At 39.6% G+C, this 9,055-nt stretch overlaps 1 pseudogene; it reads right to left on the minus strand.

The window, feature by feature from the left end:
* Positions 1-7,045: 7,045 nt before the first annotated feature.
* LOC101176457 lies at positions 7,046-7,842 on the minus strand (annotated as a pseudogene).
* Positions 7,843-9,055: the final 1,213 nt, after the last annotated feature.

Below are 9,055 nucleotides of genomic sequence, written 5' to 3' on the forward strand. Positions count from 1 at the left end.
ATACACAAATCAATAAATGTAATCCAGCATATAAACAGAACCAAAGACAAAAACCACATGATTATCTCAATAGATGCAGAAAAGGCCTTTGACAAAATTCAACAACCCTTCATGCTAAAAACTCTCAATAAATTAGGTATTGATGGGACGTATCTCAAAATAATAAGAGCTGTCTATGACAAACCCACAGCCAATATCATACTGACTGGGCAAAAACTGGAAGCATTCCCTTTGAAAACGGGCACAAGACAGGGATGCCCTCTCTCACCACTCCTATTCAACGTAGTGCTGGAAGTTCTGGCCAGGGTAATTAGGCAGGAGAAGGAAATAAAGGGTATTCGATTAGGAAAAGAGGAAGTCAAATTGCCCCTGTTTGCAGATGACATGATTGTATATCTAGAAAACCCCATCGTCTCAGCCCAAAATCTCCTTAAGCTGATAAGCAACTTCAGCAAAGTCTCAGGATACAAAATCAATGTGCAAAAATCACAAGCATTCTTATACACCAATAACAGACAAACAGTGAGCAAAATCATGAGTGAACTCCCATTCACAATTGCTTCAAAGAGAATAAAATACCTAGGAATCCAACTTACAAGGGATGTGAAGGAACTCTTCAAGGAGAACTACAAACCACTGCTCAATGAAATAAAAGAGGATACAAACAAATGGAAGAACATTCCATGCTCATGGGTTGGAAGAATCAATATCGTGAAAATGGTCATACTGCCCAAGGTAATTTATAGATTCAATGCCATCCCCATCAAGCTACCAATGACTTTCTTCACAGAATTGGAAAAAACTACTTTAAAGTTCATATGGAACCAAAAAAGAGCCCGCATGGCCAAGTCAATCCTAAGCCAAAAGAACAAAGCTGGAGGCATCACGCTACCTGACTTCAAACTACTACAAGGCTACAGTAACCAAAACAGCACGGTACTGGTACCACAACAGAGACATAGATCAATGGAACAGAACAGAGCCCTGTGTATCTACAACTATCTGATCTTTGACAAACCTGACAAGAACAAGAAATGGGGAAAGGATTCCCTATTTAATAAATGGTGCTGGGAAAACTGGCTAGCCATATGGAGAAAGCTGAAACTGGATCCCTTCCTTACACCTTATACAAAAATTAATTCAAGATGGATTAAAGACTTGAATGTTAGACCTAAAACCATAAAAACCCTAGAAGAAAACCTAGGCATTACCATTCAGGACATAGGCATGGGCAAGGACTTCATGTCTAAAACACCAAAAGCAATGGCAACAAAAGCCAAAATTGACAAATGGGATCTCATTAAAATAAAGAGCTTCTGCATAGCAAAAGAAACTACCATCAGAGTAAACAGGCAACCTACAAAATGGGAGAAAAGTTTTGCAACCTAGTCATCTGACAAAGGGCTAATATCCAGAATCTACAATGAACTCAAACAAATTTACAAGAAAAAAACAAATAACCCCATCAAAAAGTGGGCAAGGGACATGAACAGACACTTCTCAAAAGAAGACAGTTAAGCTGCCAAAAAACACATGAAGAAATGCTCATCATCACTGGCCATCAGAGAAATACAAATCAAAACCACAATGAGACACCATCTTACACCAGTTAGAATGGCCATTATTAAAAAGTCAGGAAACAACAGGTGCTGGAGAGGATGTGGAGAAATAGGAACACTTTTACACTGTTGGTGGGACTGTAAACTAGTTCAACCATTGTGGAAGTCAGTGTGGCGATTCCTCAGGGATCTAGAACTAGAAATACCATTTGACCCAGCCATCCCATTACTGGGTATATACCCAAAGAACTATAAATGATGCTGCTATAAAGACACATGCACATGTATGTTTATTGTGGCACTATTCACAATAGCAAAGACTTGGAACCAACCCAAATGTCCAACAACGATAGACTGGATTAAGAAAATGTGGCACATATACACCATGGAATACTATGCAGCCATACAAAATGATGAGTTCATGTCCTTTGTAGGGACATGGATGAAACTGGAAATCATCATTCTCGGTAAACTATCTCAAGGACAAAAAACCAAACACCGCATGTTCTCACTCACAGGTGGGAAGTGAACAATGAGAACACATGGACACAGGAAGGGGAACATCACACTTCCGGGGACTGTTGTGGGGTGGGGGGAGAGGGGAGGGATAGCATGAGGAGATATACCTAATGCTAAATGAGTTAATGGGTGCAGCACACCAACATGGCACATGTATACATATGTAACAAACCTGCACATCGTGCACATGTACCCTAAAACTTAAAGTATAATAAGAAAAGAAAATAAAAAGAAGGGAAGAGGGGTGAATGCCAATGTATTATATATAAAAAGTATTTATACTTCAAATATATATTTGAATTTACATATACAAGAATATAAATTTATATACACTTATACAGCAATTCACATATTTAAATTTATAAATACATATACATACATATATATGTATTTGTGTATATATTCTAAACTCATGGCATAATGTTTAAATCTGTGTCTGAAATTGCATATACAATACCTTAGAGTCCGTGTTCCCCCTGCCCACTGCAAAGTAACATCTGCAACAAACTTTGATGTGTGGGTCATTTATTCGGGGTGATGATTCCAGGAAGCAAGAGTGGAAGAATAGGAGGACTGAACAGAGGAGGAGAGAGAGAAAATCAAAAGATGAATCACACCATTGACCACTATTGGGAGAAACTGATTATTCCATCTCTTTCTGAGAAGTCCAAGGAACAGAAGGTCACTGAACTTTGGTCAAATGTTTAGATTGCACATGTTGAGCAGATCCCTTAGACACATCACACTGACACCATTAGGTCAGAGAAGCAAGAGGTACAATGGTCTCGCCCAAGGTGAGGTGCTGTTGGCTGATGCCTGTGGGAAACTGGTGCAAGTGTTCATAATATGGGGTGATGATGAGAGGGTTTGAAGCCATGCACAAGAGGTATCTGATGAATACAGAATGATCCCAATTACATGAATTGCATTATTGGATGGACAAAAAGTCTGAAAGGAAATTTAGCAATATGTTAGTGGTGGGTTATAGAATTATAAATAATTTTTGTTTCTTTTTTAATATGTTCTTATACTTTGAAGTTTTGCACAGTAAGTATATATTGTTTCTGTAGTCACAAAATGCAACCAAAATTACATTTAAGGAGCTAAGCTCTATGGTTTGAGGATGGAAGTTGATACAAAGACCAAAGGATTTGGATATAGGATTCTTCTACTGGATGGGAAAAGGGACCAAATGACCTCTCAGATCACAGGCTAGGATTCTATGAAAATCAATTTGGCAGAAATGCCCAGAGGAGTACCAGGCACAAAATAGGCCCTCGACTCACATTTGTCAAAGGAATGAATGTATGTACTGCAGCAGCACAGATAGAGTTGGAAAACTTTCTGCTAGAAGCCCAGAGGGTCTTAGAAAAAACAAACAAAAAAAAAAAGAAACTTAAAAAGATAAAGTTACCATAGATAAAGTTACCATGTGACCCGACAATTCTACTCCTAGGCATATCCTCAAGAGAAATGAGAACATATATCCACACAAAACCTTGCACACCCACAACAGCATTATTCACAAAAACTGAATATGGAAACAATCCAAATGTCCATCAACTGATGAATAAACAAATTGTGCTATATCTAAATAATGGAATGTTATTCAACCATAAAAAAGTGACATACTGATCCATGCCACAACTGGACAAACTTTGAAAATATCCTAAGTAAAAGAAGCTAGATGTAAAAGTCAACATACTGCACAATTCTATTTATGTGAAATGTCCAGAAGAGATAAATCCATAGAGGAAAAATAAAGAGATTAGTGGATGCCAAAGGCTGCAGAGAGGAAAGAATAGGGAGTGCTTACTTCATAGATAATGAAGTTTCTTTTTGAGTAATGAAAAATTTGGGGCATTAAATAGTGATGGTTACACAACACTGTAAATATACTAAAAATCACTGAATTGTCCACTTTTAAATGGTGAATTTTGTGTTATTTGAATTTTATTCCAATCAAAGATGATAGTAAACAGTTTAAGGGAACATATAATGTGTGGCAAATAATGGTATTAGAGTCTAGGGGAGAGCGAGAGAGATCATATAGGTATGGGGTCATCAGGATGGCCGCACAGAGAGGGTAGGAGTTTGGGACTTTGAAGAAGTGGGATAATAGACATTCCAAAAGATGCTCAAAAAGTGCTTGTGGAACTGAATTCAGCTATAAGCACTGCAGGAAGAGGTATCCACTAAGGCATTAAGACAGCAAGGGGCAGGATAAGTCCTATAGATAGTCATCCTCATGGATATAGAAGATTCTAACAGTGGAAGAAGGGTGGCAGATAAGGCAGAAGAAAAAAATCATCATTAATGTAAACATTTTTAGAACAAAAAATCTGGCCCAGATTAATGTTTTCTCCAATTTCAACTGTTTTTTTTTCACTTCTAATTACAGAAATAATATAAAAGAAGCCATTCTGGTATAATGGCTTAAAGGTTCTGTACCAGTCGGACAGCCAGGCTGCAGAAAACATAACCCCAGAGTTTCAGTGACTTACAACAGCAACAGTTGATTTTTCACGCCCTCTGCATGCCTGCTATGGGTGGGCTGTATCTGTACTTTATGTCTTCTTCACTCTGGGACTCAGGTTACCTGGGCAGCCTCCACCTGGAATTGTCATCATGGCAGAGAACAAGGCAAACTATGTACTTATCTTCAAACTTCTGTTCAGAAGAGACATCCCCCTCCACTCTCCTCTCACTAGTCAAAGTTGGCCACGGACCCACACCCAAAGTCAACAAAACAGGGAAGGGGCATTAAACATGGGTGACCGGAAAAACTGTTTACCACAGGCTCCAGCCCTGTCCCTGCTACTTAATAGCTTTTAGTAAAGGTGCTTATATTCTCTGAGCCTCAAAATCTTCATCTATTAAATAAGGACGATTATTCCCATGCTATGAAATTATGATGAGGATTAAATGAGATTACATCAGTAAAATACTTGGTGCAATGCCAGGCACATAGTAGTTACTCAATAAAATAAACTGCTCCAACAGATGATAAGCCCCCCACAGGCAAGCACTTTTTACCCATTGTTTACCCTAGCACAGCACCTAGCTCACTGTAAATATTTTAATAGATGCTTAGTAGAAGAGTGAATAAAGGAATATGACTGTATGCTCATTTTTGTAAAATGGGAATACATAAGAAAGTATTTAGAAAAAAATAAACTTACTCTTTTTAATTAATGGCAAATGAAGGGGAAGTAGGCCCTCCTCTTCCTTATCACTGATGAGGAGGTTATAGCTCCTTTTTAATTCACAGCCTTTCTTGCCCCAGCTCACATCTGATGCAGAAATCAAGGCTGAAATGCGAAGACTCTGGAAGTCTTTTGGAGGATTGAGCACTGTCTGAAGAATGTTTCTAGCTCAGCAGGGGCCTGGCAATAAACTATCGTTATGGATCTCGGTGTCCAGATGGGGCACTGGATTGTGTGGGAGTCCCCAGAAGGTGAAGACAAGAGACAGGAAATAGAAATTACTGCCTGGCCTGAGGCCTTTCCTGGGATGGGGTCTCCAAAGAATAGAACCTTCTTCTGCCAGAGTTCCGTCTGCTTTAATAATCTTTGCCAGGGTTCCACATACTATCATCAATTCAGGATAACAGTGAGATTATTTTTTAGATTTAAAAAAGTTTTATTTAAAAGCATACAATGTATACCAGTAGATATGAGAAAGAGAAAATGCAAATAAAAATCACAACTAAACCTCACCTTAACTAAATGCAAAATCACATCTACTTATTTTTTGTAGTCTTCTTTCAAATGTATGAATTGTACAGTAAATTTATAATGTAAAAATTTTTATTACTTGTAGAACTTCTGATTGGCATGGTCCATTATTACAGCTGTTTACTACAGATAAGATAATGTGCCCACCAGGCACACACACACATGCCCAAGTGCTCACACATACTCACACATACTCATTACCCATGTTACATGTACAAGACGAAACATAATGGCTAAGAAATAGAAACCTTTGTTCTTTGCAGACTAAGTGGTAGAAGCCATAGGGAAACATTTTTCAGTTAAATGGGAGGGAGACTTTTCAAACAGATGGTCTTTAAAGCCCCTAAACCCTGAGATGTGATGACATTTGTAATAGCCTGATTTAACTTGAGGAGCCCACCTGGCAATTCTTCCATTGTATTTAGGGTCCTTTCTGTTCTCTGTGGGTCTGACAACAAATGCTTATGGACACCTATGCTCTGCTGTCGCTATGTGAAGATTTATGAGGGAAACTTGGGCCAGGACCATAGCCCCTCCCTCTGAGGGGTTTGGCTTCTACCTGGGCAGCTGATGGACAGCCATGGGAAGCCCAGTGAGGTGGCCTCCAATGACACACAGCTCACACCATCACAAGGAGGAGGGAGGTTACTGCCAAGGAAGTGCCACAGACGATTAATGCTGTGGAAATTCAGTAGAGGGATGGATGAATATACCAAAATTCACTGTGGCTGATTCCGAACAAATTTAGATTAAATATGCTATCAGGGAAACAGTTTTCCAGTTCCCTCAGACAGAAGTTTCAGAAAAATCTCTACCCTACTCTCAAGTTCCCAACTCCACCCCATACCAACACCTCATACACATACACAGGTGTGTGCAAGCACACACCCACATATTATCACTGTGCAGGGAAGGCTTTTCAAAGGATGGCTCCTGCATGGTGAATCCATACCACTTTTGTGTTTCTCTTCACTTTTGTCCCCTGTGGTCTGATCACCTGTTCATTGCTCAAAGCCAAATGCTTCCGTAGAGGGCTTTGGAATGCATTTAGACAGTCAAACACTGCATCTGATCCTCTTGTAGAATACAGGCAAGATATGAGAGAGATTTAGAGGGTTTCTTCCCAGTTTAAAAATACGTATTCTATATAACTCATAATCCTTTACAAATAGAAAATCAGTAATACAATACACCAAATCTATGCCAATTCAATTGGAAGAATAAACAAGTTCAACAAAGTCCTTTAGATGCAATTTCTTTTGGGTTTACTGCAACACTTTTTGTTATATTGTAGATCTTGTAAATTCCAGTAAGTCTATCTGAAATCTCAAACATATTAATATTTCAAAGAGAAATTATTATGAACTGGTTATTTCTGTTTGTTCATATTTATAAAATGCAACAATGGACACATTTTTAAAATCAACGGCTGCATCAACCTTGTCCCTGAAGTAAAAGGGAGTGGGTTTGTAGAGGGGCAGAGCTAATACTAAAGCCAGGGCTGGGGATGGTGGCTCATGCCTGTAATCCCAGCACTCTGGGAGGCCGAGGTGGGTGGATCACTTGAGGTCAGGAGATTGAGACCAGACTGGCCAACACAGTGAAACCCGTCTCTACCAAAAACACAAAAATTAGCAAGGCATGGTAGGTGCCTGTAATCCCAGCTACTCAGGAGGCTGAGGCAGGAGAATTGCTTGAACCCAGGAGGCAGAGATTGCAGTGAGCCAAGATTGTGCCATTGCACTCCAGCCTGGGCCACAGAGCAAGACTCTGTCTCAAAGAAAAATAAGAAATAAATAAATAGCCAATGAACTAACCATTTTCTCTCCTGAAAGGCTGAAGATGTTCTTCCAACTTTTCATAGGTAGTCAAACAGTGAACATGATTCCTTCAGAGAAAGGACCCAAGCTGCCTACAAGCTCCAGTTTGGCATCCCCTCCCAAAGCAAGCATTTGGTAATTCTCCTTTAATATATTCAGTACTACATAAAAACCTGCCATAAATTCATTGTTTCTGAAGCTCTTCATATGTCTGTCTAAAATTATCTCTTTTAGAGAGTTTTGAATATGGAGGATTCTGAACAGAGGGAAGACATACAATTGCTCTTTCAATATTTTAAAGGAAAAAGTAGGCTTGTCACACCTGACCTCAAAAGGTAGACATTAGGGTAATAACATTTGGCTTAACTGACAGCAGGTCTTTGAACAGCCAGTGAAGCCCAGTAGTGGCAGAAGCTGTCTTAGGGAGTAGTGACCTAAGTGTTCAAACTCAGGCCAAGCAAATGCCCAGCAAGGATCATCTAGGAGCCTGGCCTGCAGGCTTTGCAGGCCTCTTCCACACCTGAGAGTCTCTTCTATGAGATCCCAGGATTGCTTTGTCAAGGAAGAGGGACTGGAGCTGGGTTGTGACCATCAAGGAGTAGGTAGGAATGAATGGACAAAATACCTGGGACAAAGGCATGAGAAAGAGCACAGCAGTCGAGTCCATCTAGAGAATGGAGGGACTCAGCCTTGTATCTAAATGAGAGGCTTCAGAGAGGTGGTGACTAACAGATAAGAGGGAGATATTAGTTTGGGATTCAGTTTTAGATAACCTTGAATGCTGTGAGAAAAATAATGAATTTTGTCATCAGGGCACTTGGTTACAAACTAGTAGCCAACTTATGCTTTATTACTTAAAGTGCCCAGTGTTTCAAGAGGCATTTGGTCCCCACATAAGCAGTTTAGAGCCTAGTGTCTTCAATAGACTTCACATATTTATATTACCTGCCTGCCACTGTTACTGCTGCTATACAGATGATGATAAATCACTGAAGATGTTAACGTGGGAAAGTGGAATGAGCCGAATCTTGGGGAAGTCAGTACAGCAGTGATGTGCAGCTAAGGTTTGAGGGCAAGAGAGTCCAGAAGGTTTTTCCACTGCAATAGTCCAGGCACCAAACACTTAGGAATAAACCTGAAAAGCGATAGTGGGAGAGGAAACAGAAATATAGATGAAAGACAGGTCTGCAGGAAGAGGTGGCCAGACAAAAGGAACACCCAAAGGGGGAATGTCTGTACTACGTTCCAGTCTCCTTTCAGCCAAGACAAGCTGTGTGACTTTGGGCAAGTTACCTAACAGCTCTAGCTTTACTTTCCTAAGATACATAATGGAGATAAAATTATCTATTCTGCCCTATTGTTTTAAGAATTTGCAATAGTTTATATAAATCTACATAAAAGTTCCTAGCACAAGGCCTGC

Source organism: Nomascus leucogenys, chromosome 20, assembly GCF_006542625.1.
Source record: "Nomascus leucogenys isolate Asia chromosome 20, Asia_NLE_v1, whole genome shotgun sequence".
NCBI classification, from domain to species: domain Eukaryota; kingdom Metazoa; phylum Chordata; class Mammalia; order Primates; family Hylobatidae; genus Nomascus; species Nomascus leucogenys.